We start from the raw sequence: 14,795 nt of genomic DNA on the forward strand, positions 1-14,795 counted from the left end.
ATACCAGAGCCCGAAGCAAGGCGTAGCAACCAAATATCTAAGAATTCGCTTCACCGCCACTAAGTGACACTCCTTAGGATCGGATTGAAATCTAGCACACATGCATACGCTAAGCATAATATCCGGTCTACTAGCACATAAGTAAAGCAAAGAACCTATCATTGACCGGTATGCTTTTTGATCAACGGACTTACCTCCTTTGTTGAGGTCGGTGTGTCCGTCGGTCCCCATCGGAGTCTTTGCGGGCTTGGCGTCCTTCATCCCAAACCGCTTTAGCAGATCTTGCGTGTACTTCGTTTGGGAGATGAAGGTGCCGTCCTTGAGTTGCTTCACTTGGAACCCAAGGAAGTAGTTCAACTCGCCCATCATCGACATCTCGAATTTCTGCGTCATCACCCTGCTAAACTCTTCACAAGACTTTTGGTTAGTAGAACCAAATATTATGTCATCGACATAAATTTGGCACACAAACAAATCACCATTACAAGTCTTAGTAAAAAGAGTTGGATCGGCTTTCCCAACCTTGAAAGCATTAGCAATTAAGAAATCTCTAAGGCATTCATACCATGCTCTTGGGGCTTGCTTAAGTCCATAGAGCGCCTTAGAGAGCTTACACACATGGTCGGGGTACCGTTCATCCTCGAAGCCAGGGGGTTGCTCCACGTACACCTCCTCCTTGATTGGCCCGTTGAGGAAGGCGCTCTTCACATCCATTTGAAACAACCTGAAAGAATGGTGAGCGGCATATGCTAGCAAGATACGAATTGATTCTAGCCTAGCCACAGGAGCAAAAGTCTCCTCGAAATCCAAACCTGCGACTTGGGCATAACCTTTTGCCACAAGTCGAGCCTTGTTCCTCGTCACCACCCCGTGCTCGTCCTGTTTGTTGCGGAACACCCACTTGGTTCCCACAACATTTTGCTTCGGACGAGGCACCAGTGTCCAAACTTCATTGCGCTTGAAGTTGTTTAACTCCTCTTGCATGGCCAACACCCAGTCCGGATCTAGCAAGGCCTCTTCTACCCTGAAAGGCTCAATAGAAGAGACAAAGGAGTAATGCTCACAAAAATTAACTAATCGAGATCGAGTAGTTACTCCCTTGCTGATGTCACCCAGAATTTGGTCGACGGGATGATCCCTTTGAATCATCGCTCGAACTTGAGTTGGAGGTGCCGGTTGTGCTTCTTCCTCTATCACTTGATCATCTTGTGCTCCCCCTTGATCAAGCGCCTCCACTTGAGGTACCTGTTCGTCATCTTTGGTTGGGGGTTGCACCATAGTTGAGGAAGAAGGTTGATCTCGTTCATCTTGTTCCTGTGGCCGCACTTCTCCAATCGCCATGGTTCGTATAGCGGCCGTCGGAACATCTTCTTCATCTACATCATCACAATCAACAACTTGCTCTCTTGGAGAGCCATTAGTCTCATCAAATACAACGTCGCTAGAGACTTCAACCAAACCCGATGATTTGTTGAAGACTCTATACGCCTTTGTATTTGAGTCATAACCTAACAAAAACCCTTCTACAGCTTTGGGAGCAAACTTAGAATTTCTACCCTTCTTCACTAGAATGTAGCATTTACTCCCAAATACACGAAAGTAAGATACATTGGGCTTGTTACCGGTTAGAAGCTCATACGACGTCTTCTTGAGGAGGCGATGAAGGTAGACCCTGTTGATGGCATGGCAAGCAGTGTTCACGGCTTCCGTCCAAAAGCACTCGGGGGTCTTGAATTCTCCTAGCATCGTCCTCGCCATGTCAATGAGCGTCCTGTTCTTCCTCTCTACCACACCATTTTGCTGTGGTGTGTAGGGAGCGGAGAACTCGTGCTTGATCCCTTCCTCTTCAAGGAACTCCTCCACTTGAAGGTTCTTGAACTCGGACCCGTTGTCGCTTCTTATCTTTTTCACTTTGAGCTCAAACTCATTTTGAGCTCTCCTGAGGAAGCGTTTGAGGGTCCCTTGGGTTTCAGACTTATCCTGCAAAAAGAACACCCAAGTGAAGCGGGAAAAATCATCAACAATAACTAAACCATACTTACTTCCCCCTATGCTTAGATAGGCGACGGGTCCGAAGAGGTCCATATGCAGCAGCTCTAGGGGTCTTGAAGTGGTCATCACATTCTTGCTGTGATGTGCTCCTCCCACCTGTTTCCCTGCTTGACAAGCTGCACAAGGTCTATCTTTTTCGAAATGAACATTGGTTAGACCTATCACATGTTCTCCCTTTAGAAGCTTGTGGAGGTTCTTCATCCCCACATGTGCTAAGCGGCGATGCCACAGCCAGCCCATGCAAGTCTTAGCCATTAAGCATGCATCTAGACTGGCCTCTTCTTTTGCAAAATCAACTAAATAAAGTTTGCCGTCTAATACACCCTTAAAAGCTAGTGAACCATCACTTCTTCTAAAGACAGACACATCTACATTTGTAAATAAACAATTATATCCCATTTGACATAATTGACTGACAGATAGCAAATTATATCCAAGACTCTCCACTAAGAATACATTTGATATAGAATGCTCATTAGAAATTGCAATTTTACCTAGCCCTTTTACCTTGCCTTGATTCCCATCACCGAATATGATTGAATCTTGGGAATCCTTATTCTTGACGTAGGAGGTGAACATCTTCTTCTCCCCCGTCATATGGTTTGTGCATCCGCTATCAATAATCCAGCTTGAACCCCCGGATGCATAAACCTGCAAGGCAAATTTAGGCTTGGGTCTTAGGTACCCAACTCATGTTGGGTCCTACAAGGTTAGTGCAAATATCCTTAGGGACCCAAATGCAAGTCCTGTCTCCCTTGCATTTTGCCCCTAACTTCCTAGCAACTATTTTCCTATCCTTTCTACAAATAGCAAAGGAAGTGTTTAAAGCACAATAAATTATAGAAGGTTCATTCACTACTTTCCTAGGAGCATGAATAACATTCTTTCTAGGCACATGAGCAATATTTCTCCTAGGCATATCCCTATCATGCTTATACGAAGAACTAGAGGCAAACATGGTATGAGAATCATAAACATGTGAATCAAAATCATTATAAGCATTTCTAGCATTTCTCCTATCATAATACATAAAAGCATGGTTCTTTTTAGCATTACTTGCCATAGGGGCCTTCCCTTTCTCCTTGACGAAGATGGGAGCCTTATGGCTTGTTAAGTTCTTGGCCTCTCTCTTGAAGCCAAGACCATCCTTAATTGAGGGGTGTCTACCAACCGTATAGGCATCCCTTGCAAATTTTATTTTATCAACTTCATTCTTGCTAGTCTTAAGTTGGGCATTAAGACTAGCCACTTCCTTATTTAATTTGGAAATTAAAACTAGATGTTCACTACAGGCATCAACATCGAAATCCTTACACCTAGTGCAAATCTTAACATGTTCTACACAAGAATTAGATTTATTTGCTACTTCTAACTTAGCATTTAAATCATTGTTAACACCTTGTAAAGTAGAAATGGTTTCATGACAAGTAGATAGTTCATAAGAAAGCATTTCATTTCTTTTTACTTCTAAAGCATATGATTTTTGTGCCTCTACAAATTTATCATGTTCATCATACAATAAATCCTCCTGCTTTTCTAAAAGCCTATCCTTTTCATTCAATGCATCAATCAATTCATTGATTTTATCTATCTTAGATCTATCTAAGCCCTTGAACAAGCATGAATAATCTATGTCATCATCACTAGACTCACTATCACTAGAAGAAGCATAAGTGGAGTCTTGAGTACTCACCTTCTTCTCCCTTGCCATAAGACATGTGAGACGCTCGTTGGGGAAGAGAGCCGATTTGTTGAAGGCAGTGGCGGCGAGTCCTTCGTTGTCGGAGTCGGAGGAGGAGCAATCCGAGTCCCACTCCTTTCCTAGATGCGCCTCGCCCTTTGCCTTCTTGTATTGCTTCTTCTTTTCTCTTTTGTTCCCCTTTTCCTGGTCACTTTCATTATCGGGACAGTTAGCGATAAAATGACCAAGCTTACCGCATTTGAAGCATGAGCGCTTCCCCTTGGTCTTGGTCTTGCTTGGCTGCCCCTTGCGACCATTTAGCGCCGTCTTGAATCTCTTGATGATGAGAGCCATCTCTTCATCGTTGAGTCCGGCCGCCTCAATTTGTGCCACCTTGCTAGGTAGCGCCTCCTTGCTTCGTGTTGCCTTGAGAGCGAGAGGTTGCGGCTCGTTGATCGGACCATTCAAGGCGTCGTCCACATATCTCGCCTCCTTGATCATCATTCGCCCGCTAACAAATTTCCCAAGAACTTCTTCGGGCGACATCTTGGTGTACCTGGGATTTTCACGTATATTGTTCACCAAGTGAGGATCAAGAACGGTAAATGACCTTAGCATTAGGCGGACGACGTCGTGGTCCGTCCATCGCGTGCTCCCGTAGCTTCTTATCTTGTTGATAAGGGTCTTGAGCCGATTGTATGTTTGCGTTGGCTCCTCGCCCCTTATCATTGCGAACCGTCCAAGCTCGCCCTCCACCAACTCCATCTTGGTGAGTAAGATGACGTCGTTCCCCTCATGAGAAATCTTGAGGGTGTCCCAGATTTGCTTGGCGTTATCCAAGCCGCTCACCTTATGGTATTCATTCCTGCACAAGGAAGCTAGAAGAACAGTAGTAGCTTGTGCATTCTTATGAATTTGTTCATTAATGAACATGGGACTATCCGAACTATCAAAATGCATTCCACTCTCTACAATCTCCCATATACTAGGATGGAGAGAGAATAGGTGACTACGCATTTTGTGGCTCCAAAATCCGTAGTCCTCTCCATCAAAGTGTGGGGGCTTGCCGAGTGGAATGGAGAGCAAATGAGAATGTGAACTTTGCGGAATACGAGAGTAATCAAAAGAAAAGTTCGAATTAACCGGTTTTCTTTGTTTGTCGTAGTCGTCGTCCTTTTGGGAAGAAGAAGACTCATCGCTGTCGTAGTAGACGATCTCCTTGATGCGTCTTGTCTTCTTCTTCTTCCCATCTCTTCGCTTGTGGCCCGAGCCCGAGTCATTGGACTTGTCATCCCTTGGCTCGTTGACGAAGGACTCCTTCTCCTTGTCGTTGATCACAATTCCCTTCCCCTTAGGATCCATCTCTTCGGGCGGTTAGTCCCTTTCTTGAAGAGAACGGCTCTGATACCAATTGAGAGCACCTAGAGGGGGGGGTGAATAGGTGATCCTGTAAAAACTTCAAACTTAAGCCACAAAAACTTGTTAAGTGTTAGCACGATTATTGCCAAGTGGCTAAGGTGAAGTCTCAACAATCTCAACAAAACACAGTACCACAAGAGAATCAAGCACAGAGTGACACAGTGGTTTTATCCCGTGGTTCGGCCAAGACCAACGCTTGCCTACTCCACGTTGTGGCGTCCCAACGGACGAGGGTTGCAATCAACCCCTCTCAAGCGGTCCAAAGACCCACTTGAATACCACGGTGTTTTGTTTTCCTTTCACTATCCCGTTTGCAAGGAATCTCCACAAATTGGAGTCTCTTGCCCTTACAAGTATATGATCACAAATGAAACACAGAGTAAGGGAGGGAAGCAACACACACAAATCCACAGCAAAAGCGCACACACACGGCCAAGAATCGAGCTCACAAGACTATCTCAGAGTTCTCACTTAGAACAGAGCTCGAATCACTTAGAAACACAAACGAATGCGCAGAGACTTAGTGTGGATGATCAAGAATGCTCAAAGGTTGCTTATGTATCTCCTCCATGCGCCTAGGGGCTCCTTTTATAGCCCCAAGGCAGCTAGGAGCCGTTGATAGCAAATCCGGAAGGCCATCCTTGCCTTCTGTCGTCGGGGGCACCGGACAGTCCGGTGCACACCGGACACTGTCCGGTGCCCGATTTGTTTCCTTAAACGGCGAAGACGACCGTTGCAGACCGTTGGCAGATCTGGCGCTGTTGGCGCACCGGACATGTCCGGTGCACACCGGACAGTCCGGTGCCGTCTTCCGACCGTTGGCTCGGCCACGTGTCCCGCGCGGATTGCGCGGCCGACCGTTGGCCCTGCCGACCGTTGGCTCACCGGACAGTCCGGTGCACACCGGACAGTCCGGTGAATTTTAGCCGAAGTCGCCGGAGAAAAACCCGAGAGCGGCTGGTTTGCGCTGCGCTGATCTGGCGCACCGGACACTGTCCGGTGCACACCGGACAGTCCGGTGCCCCAGCCCGAAGCAGCCTTTGGCTGTACACAGCCACTCTCCACTTCTTTTCTTTTCTTCTTTCTCCTGTTTCTAACACTTAGACAAGATGTTAGTACACAAAACTAATGTACTAAGGCTTAGAAACATACCTTTACTTGTGATTTACACTTTGTTCATCCATGAGCATATTTTCACATTTAGGCCCTTGTGTTTGCACTCAATCACCAAAATACTTAGAAATGGCCCAAGGGCACATTTCCCTTTCAGATGTCAGGAGTTCTACCTCAACTCGGGGCAACAGAGCGCCCCTTTACGAATAGCAAACAAGTCCCTACTGTAAGGTCTACCGTTGAAACTATAAAAGGGTAGGCCCTCCTCCTTCTCAACCACACACACACACAAGGTGTAACATTGTTCCTAGGCAATACTACGATCAACACTACATTAGACTAGTGCGCAAGTCTGAATCAGTATAACCCATCGTCTCACACCCCTCTCTTTGGAACCATGTGATTTACCATTCAGAGTGAGTCCACGCTAGCTCCCCACCCAACACAAATTCTATTGTCCCCTAGTTTCCAAAACCACGATGGTTATATAATCTAAAAGAGTAGGGGCCTATCTAAAAATATCAGGACTCATGTGTTATTATATTTGAACTAGAAAAACACGCGGGTAAAAACGAATAAGCCATGGGGCTAATTGAAAAGTGGTCGTCTTCTACATCTAGCTTGGTTCATAGCGAGCGAGGAGCTCCGGCGAGCAGGGATCAAGGCCTCAGGGGGAGTGCAATGGCACAGAGGTGACTTCGAGGTGGAGAACGATAGAGGAGGACGAGGGGAACATGGGGGTGCTTTCCAATGGTAGCAGGGAGCATCGAGGTGCCCATACGATGTGGATGGCGGTTGGCAGCGCTTGGCACACGTGTGCAACAGCAGAGGGGGCGCAAAGGAGAGGAGTCATGGTGCAGGGCGAGTTCGGCACGAGCTGCAACTAATATAAGGCCGAGCAGGGGAATGCGGTTGACGCAGGAGTGTGGAGAATAAGAGTAGAGGGGGTGACGACGATATTAATGGCGACGATAAGTTGAAGGGAACGATTGTGACGTTAGTGGAGAGGGAGGTTTGTCGCGCCACCTGGGTGGTTGTGCTAACACGAAGGCTGCTTTGGTAACAAGAAAATTAGAGGGGGTTAAGGGGAGGAAATCTCTTGCTATCCTCTCCAATTTTTTTGTCGTCAAATCAATCCTAAGATGCGGTAAATAGTGTTTTCGGTAGTGTACTCATCGCATTGCAAATTGAAAACTCAGCGTGAATGAAATATATATCGGGTATTGCGGCTATGCATGCACTACCGGAATCAGCTCCTTTGCCGTGTGTTCTAAACACACGGCAAAGGCTATTTTACACTCGGCAAAGGCTTTGCCGAGTGTAACACTCGGCAAAGAACGCTCGACGAACTATACATCGGCAACAGCTTCTTTGCCGAGTACTTTTTGTCGGGCACTTTGCCGAGTGCCATCTGGCACTCGGCAAAGAAAAGTCACCGTCACGGCGCCAGGTAACGGTGACGGATCCTTTGCCGAGTGCCTACGGCGACACTCGGCAAAGACTGGTCCAGCGGACCCCACAGTTAGTCCCTGTGCCGAGAGCCCTAGTAGGCACTCGGCAAAGGATGTTTCTTTGCCGAGTGTCTGGTGGCCTGGCACTCGGCAAAGAACCCTCCAGTGGGCCCCTTTGCCAGTATGTTTGCCGAGTGCCTTGGCAAAAGCACTCGGCAAAGATGTCTTTGCCGGTTCCCAGGTTTCCTTCTTTGCCGAGTGCCACTGTCAGCACTCGGCAAAGATGTCTTTACCGGTTCCCAGGTTTCCTTCTTTGCCGAGTGCCATGGTCATAGCACTCGGCAAAGCAACCCTTTGCCGAGTGTTACACTCGGCAAAGTGACCAGGATGTCCCTTTTTTATTTGCTTTTGTTGTTCCATCCAAACAAACAAAAGATATATATCATTCACATCACATTATATATCAAGCACATCACAGAATGAACACATTTATCATCAACACCATATATATCACAAAGTCTCACAAAACAGATCACAAGTCTCACTAAAGTCAGGATCATCACAAAACAGATAAAGTCTGCATCATCACTAACATCACCAAGTATCTCACAAGATAAAGTGTAACTAACATCACCAACACTCATAAAGGTAAGTCTGGATCATCACAAAACAAATCATCAACGAGGTGGGCATCTGGACTGGTTCGGCGAAGGGCTGGACGAAGCATGAGGGTTGTTCGACGCCGCCGATTGACCCTGCACAGAGAAGAGATTGTATGTGTGAGAACATATGAATATATATCATGCAGTACTAAAATTTTGATACTCACAGGAGTAGTGAACTCTGTAGGGTCAGCTGCAGGGAACAACGGAGGTGGTGGAGCATGACCCTGTGCGGCGCCAAGGCTCTGCATGTACGCGAACATCTCTGCCATCCTCTTCTCTAGCTCCTCACGTTGCCTCCTCTCATCATCTAGCTGAGTCTGTAATATTTCGCCCTAATGTTACAATAATGCAAAGAGAAGATATATAAAAATCAATGAACGATGAATAGATAAGGAATAACCTGGAGTTGCTGGATACGATGCTGTGAGGTGTCCTGCCGAGGTCGTATGGCTGGGCTCGCGCTCGTGCTCCTTGCTCGCACCTGAGAGAGAGTGGGAGTGGAGGACGAGTCGATTGCCCCGTCGGCAATCCAGTACCGCCCATGCCTCTTGCCTCCTCCGACCCTCATGAGGACATCTCCGTCGATGTCCTCGGTCCTCGGATCGTAATCTGGCCCATGGACCTCCTTGGCCATGGCGGTGTACTCACTGAGTCGGCTGTGGATGGCGGGGTTGGTGTACGCCTCGGGCCCGTCATCCGGGTTGTAGGTGACGTCGGACGTCGCCTTCCCCTTGTGGGCCATGGCATATGCCGAGAACGTGGAGCAAGGCGCGCCACCATGTGCCGCCGACTGCGAGAAAACCAACGAGATGGTTAGAAATCATGTCTAATCGAAAGTTATATACCTAAATAAAAAAGAGCGCGTACCCATGCTTCCGCGTATTTGCCCAGGTTGCGGCTGCCTTGATGGTGGGAGGGACCTTGCATCAGCAAACGCCATTCCCGGCTAGCGTTGTGCGCCTCATCCCACTCAGCCGAGCACCACCTCTGCACCATCTGCTCCCAGCACTCAGGATGCGCGGCGCACCAATGAGGAATCATCTAAAAAATATAAGTACACAGCATATCAGAAGAAAAAAATAAGCATATTTAGTACCAATAATAAAGTTTTGTATTTACCTGCAAGTACTGGTCCGGAGTCAACGACATGGTTCGGGCGTCCTTCTTGTTCACCTTCTCCCCAAGGACGGAGCCGTGGTAAGTGATGATGGCCTGGATGCGCGCCTCGTAGTGCATGTCCACGACGAGCTTCTTACAGCATGTCGTAGACACCACATCCGCCCTGGCCTCGTATCCAGCATCGCACCTGAAGAAATCCTACATACAAAGACGATGTATCCATACATTATTTCAAGAATATGCAACAAATGCGACTTATTAAACAATATAGTGCGAGGAAGACTTACCCACAGCTCTTGCTTCACCCGCTCCGCCTTGTTGTTGAATTGTCTGCCGTCCCGATCTACTGCATCGGGGGCGACGGCGTAGTGGTCGAAGGTGTATGCTGGGCTCGTCACTCCGGCGTACTCGACAAGTCTAGGGAAGTGTTCCCGGCATAGAAGGCCCAGGATGCCATTGGGGTTGCGGCCGTGACCCCCTGCAGTCTCCAAAACCATCCAAGACCTGTCCAAGTGATTAAGATGAAGTATTAGTTTCTATTATTAATTTGAACATATAATATGAAAAGGCAGCAACAATATCTAAAGTTACCTACCTCTCTCCATCGGGTCGTATCAGCGGACGTCTGTCACGAAGTATGGGTCGCTTAGGGAGGCTCGCGGGACCTCGCAGGTAGATACTCCTCGAACCTGAGGAGCCAGAACCTGAGACGTCCTGCTGAGCGGCGTCGTCGTCGTCGTCCTGCTGCGCCGCATCGTCGTCGTCCTGCTGTGCCGCATCGACAGCGGCTTGCTGCTCCACCTGCTGCTGTACGGCGTCGTCCTGCTGCGCCTGCTCCTCCATCCTACGGGTGCTCCTCCTCCCCCTCCCCCTCCCCCTCCTCGTCCTCGTCCCACCGCCCACCATCTTTGTCCAACAATCTGCAATTAAGAGTAAACAATTAAGCACAGATAAAAAATATGTATTTAGAAACATATGCAAAATAAATGAAATATAGCATTACATCGATTAAAAATAATCTTCATATGTGTCCGGGTTAGCCGGATCATAAGTGTCATCATCACTATCAACCATTTCATAGTCGACATCATCTCAAGGCGCAATTTCTTCATTAGCATTGCCTTCAAGTATTTCTAAGTCATTCTCATTTTGCACCTCATCATCCTCGTCATCAACAACCATTTCAATATCTACTTCCATTCCGATCGCTTCGGTTAAGTCTATCTCAAATTGCCCTTCGAGCCCATCTTCTTGGAAGAACTCTCCGTCATATGTGTCCGGGTCTAAGTTATAATCTTCATCGTTTGGAACAGGTAATTTAGCGTGCGGTGATACCTTATACACAACATCCCAACCCTTAAGATGTTGTTTCGTTTGGCACGCATATGGAAGATAATACACTTGTGTGGCCTGTTGGGCCACAATATAGACATCGTCTCCTGGTAAGGTGGAATCCTGTCGAATTTCGACTAGCCCAAGATTAGAATGTGTCCGTCTTGTAACTTCAGGGTTACGTGATCTACGACCATGATGCGGATGTAGAGGTTATACCTAGGGTGGCGGTGGAGTCAGGCTAGTGGGGCTGTGGCGGGTCGGTGCAGTGGCGACGCGAGGCAGACCCGCAGCGGCTAGGAAGACCTCTGCAAAAAAATAAACAAGTATGTCAACAAAAAAATTCGACAGCACCTCCCCTGCACGAGGAGGTTTCCAAAACCTGCAAATAAAAGTAACAGCACGATGGCTGACATTCACACATATATCAACGGCACGATGGCCGACAATCACATTTAATAGAGAAAGAGAGAGACCGAGCCGTGAAATATAAAAAACAAACAAGTAAATTGTTCTGGAAGGCACATGGGACTGGCTAACCACCGAGACGTGAAAGGGGATCCAGCACTTTGTGCAAAACAATATGATACTCAGATAATGTGACGTGCGTGTGCGCGAGAGGGGCACCTGCCCCCGCATAAACTACGGGATTATTACGTCGCTGTTAGGGGGAGGTGGAGCGTTGGCATCAGCGACGTACCGCGCGCACACCGGATGTGAGACGCCATTCACGCTTACGCCTCCTCCTCCTCCCCTGTTTCTGTTTGCTTGCTAACCTAATGGCACAGCAGAATTGACGCCCCATCAGCTAGCCTAGCCCCCGGTTGATCGATGGAGTTAGGAGTGTTGTTTGTTTCATCGTCTATCTACTATCCTCTGAGTGACGGCGACGTCGCCATGCATGCTCTCGGTCCCCCCAAGTTAATTTCTTGTGTAAGCCACTAGGCAACAATGCCGCAGCGTCACGTTTATGGATGGGAAATACGTTACGGTATGTATAAAATGCATGAGGGCGCGACGGCGGGCGTCACCGTGTACGTAGCGGCGCGACGGCGGGCGACGGCGGGTGGCGCAAGAACGGCGGGCGCGACGGCGGGCTCGAAGGCGGGCGCGACGGCGGGCGCGACGGCGGGCTCCGGCGGGCGACGGCGGCGCTCCGGCGGGCGACGGCGGGCTCGAAGGCGGGCGCGAGGGCGGGCTCCGGCGGGCGACGGCGGCGCTCCGGCGGGCGACGGCGGGCTCGAAGGCGGGCGCGAGGGCGGGCTCCGGCGGGCGACGGCGGCGCTCCGGCGGGCGACGGCGAGGTGGCGCAAGAGAGAAAGTGAGAGTGAGAGAGAGACAGGGAGTGCGGGCGATGTAACGGTATTAAAACGTTCTTTGCCGAGTGCCCGCGATCCGGCACTCGGCAAAGATTTTTTAAAAATTAAAAAATAAACTTTGCCGAGTGCTGGATCTCGGGCACTCGGCAAAGTCGTCTTTGCCGAGTGCTGGATCTTAGGCACTCGGCAAAGTAGCCTTTGCCGAGTGCTAGCTGTAGAGCACTCGGCAAAGATGTGTTGTACACACTTTGCCGAGTACCCAAGGACAGGCACTCGGCAAAGTATATTTTTATTTTTTTTATTTTTTGCAACCAAACTTTTTGTGGTGTGTTCCTACACTATGTAGACATACATGTATCATTTGTGGACAATTTTAACAGAGTTTTCAATCGTTAGTAGATACATGTAGGTCTACATAGTGTACAAAATTGAAAACTCTGTTAAAATTGTCCACAAATGATACATGTAGGTCTAGATAGTGTAGGAACACACCACAAAAATTTCGAGAGACAAAATAAAAAAAAATAAAAATATACTTTGCCGAGTGTCCAGGGATGACACTCGGCAAAGTACGCTTTGCCGAGTGCCTACTTTGTGACACTCGGTACAGAACCTCTTTGCCGAGAGCCAACGGCTGACACTCGGCAAAGACTAACGGCCGTCAGCTTTGGGACGGCCGCTGACGACCGTTTGTCGAGAGCCCCCTTTGCCGAGTGTTTGACACTCGGCAAAGTTTTCTTTGCCGAGTGCCGTTCGGTGCCGAGTGTTCAGCTCTCGGCAAAGCACGGTTTGCCGAGTGCCTGACTTTACCGAGTGCGGCACTCGGCAAAGCCTTCTTTGCCGAGTGCCCGACAAAAGGCACTCGGCAAAGAAGCCAACACTCGGCAAAGCTTCGGATTCCGGTAGTGATGATGGTTGGTTGGGTGTACAAGCTGCCAGTATTATACATACCATCATGCAATAGGCATTCAGCTAGCTGCGCTGCTGTATACTACCAGATCACGTTGTCTCTGACATGTCGCTCGCTGCAAGCTAGCATCCCTAGCTAGTGACGTTTCGTCCGTCGACATACTATGTATCTGTCGGTATGCGTGTGTCTGACGCAGGATGCATATATACGTAGTACGTACGCCCGCTCCTGATATCGCCTGACGGAAAACGCGCGCGCGCGCTGCATGCTGTGACGCCGGCCGATCTATATCTATCAGCAACCTGTGATCCAGGTTGCGTCGTATCTGTCGGCGACGACGGGATTAGGACAGGATGCATATGAGGTAGACGAGGCCGACGAATGTCACGAGCGAGTCGGCGCTCGAGACATGGTACTGTTCCAGCGGATCGCCCAGCTCGCAACAAACGACGACACGCCTCGTGCCAGGTAGGTGAAAAGTCCATTAGCGGTTCTTATTAATAAATATATAGACAATATGTTAATATTTATATTATACATAATTAGTAACATCGGATAGATCTTTGCACATATTTTTTTTGTAACAACGTTATTTAAAAATATAAATAATATTAATACTTTTATTACATATTAATCTAGTTAAATCTAAGAAAGTTTGAGCGACATGAATATTGTGGTGACAACTATTTTCATGACAGGCGGAGGCGGGGTATTACCTAAAAGACTGTTCTGACGACCCCACTTTAAATTTAGGTATATTGTCTTTGTTTCATGCTCGTGGAGGTTTGTTAAGTCGGACGCACGTTGCTCCGCCGTGAAATATTTGACTTAAAATGATATTAAAACGATTTACTTCAGTTTAAGAAACCCGATGGAGTGTATGGTAATACTTACTCTGTTCAAATTTATAATTCGTTCAACTTTTTTATTCCAAGTTTGACCAGTTTGACTTGTTCAAAAAAATTCATAATTATTTTATTATACTATCGTTTACTTTATAATATATTTTAAATATGCATTTGGTTTTTTATTTTTTTTAAAATATTAAATAAAACGAGTCAGTTTAACTATGCGTAAAAAAGTCAAACGAATTATACTTTAAGTATTTATTTTTATCGACCGCTGTGTGAATCGAATCTATGGAACCAGCCAAGTATCTAGCCAGGTGACCACTTTGGAGCAGCGTGCAACGATGGTTACATCGCTCCTGTTTGTCGCGGGTCAATTGCTTCATTCCCAATGAAATTTGGATAGCCAATCAGTGAGTGCCGCGTCACGTGGCACGGAGCGCCAGCTGTGGCCGTATCATGTTTTTTCTTCTTCTTCTCTGGCATGTGTATGTACATCACGGTCACTCGGTCAGTTGTTTCTGTGCGACATTCCGAAGTGGGGTTTGGATGAAAAAATCATGCGCAACGACAACACTTTCGTCGACAACTCGACATCAACAGATGATGACTTTATTTTTCCTTAGAAGATGAACACATTCTAGAGGGCTTGTTTGGCTTGATTTCTAGGCTATCAAACGCTTAATTCTAGGTCCACTTCTATAAAATCCGTTTCTGTAAAAATCGCTCAAATCAAAATGAATGCTGCCAAGTCGTCGCGGCAGGAGAGATCCCGCTTTCTAAACCCTAAACCTTATGAAACCCCATAAATTCGGATTAACAAAAAAGCACTTCAGAAAAATTGTACCAAACAGATATGTGTGACAGTTATTTAGACATGTGATGT

This window comes from Zea mays, chromosome 6, assembly GCF_902167145.1.
Source record: "Zea mays cultivar B73 chromosome 6, Zm-B73-REFERENCE-NAM-5.0, whole genome shotgun sequence".
Taxonomy (NCBI): Eukaryota; Viridiplantae; Streptophyta; class Magnoliopsida; order Poales; family Poaceae; genus Zea; species Zea mays.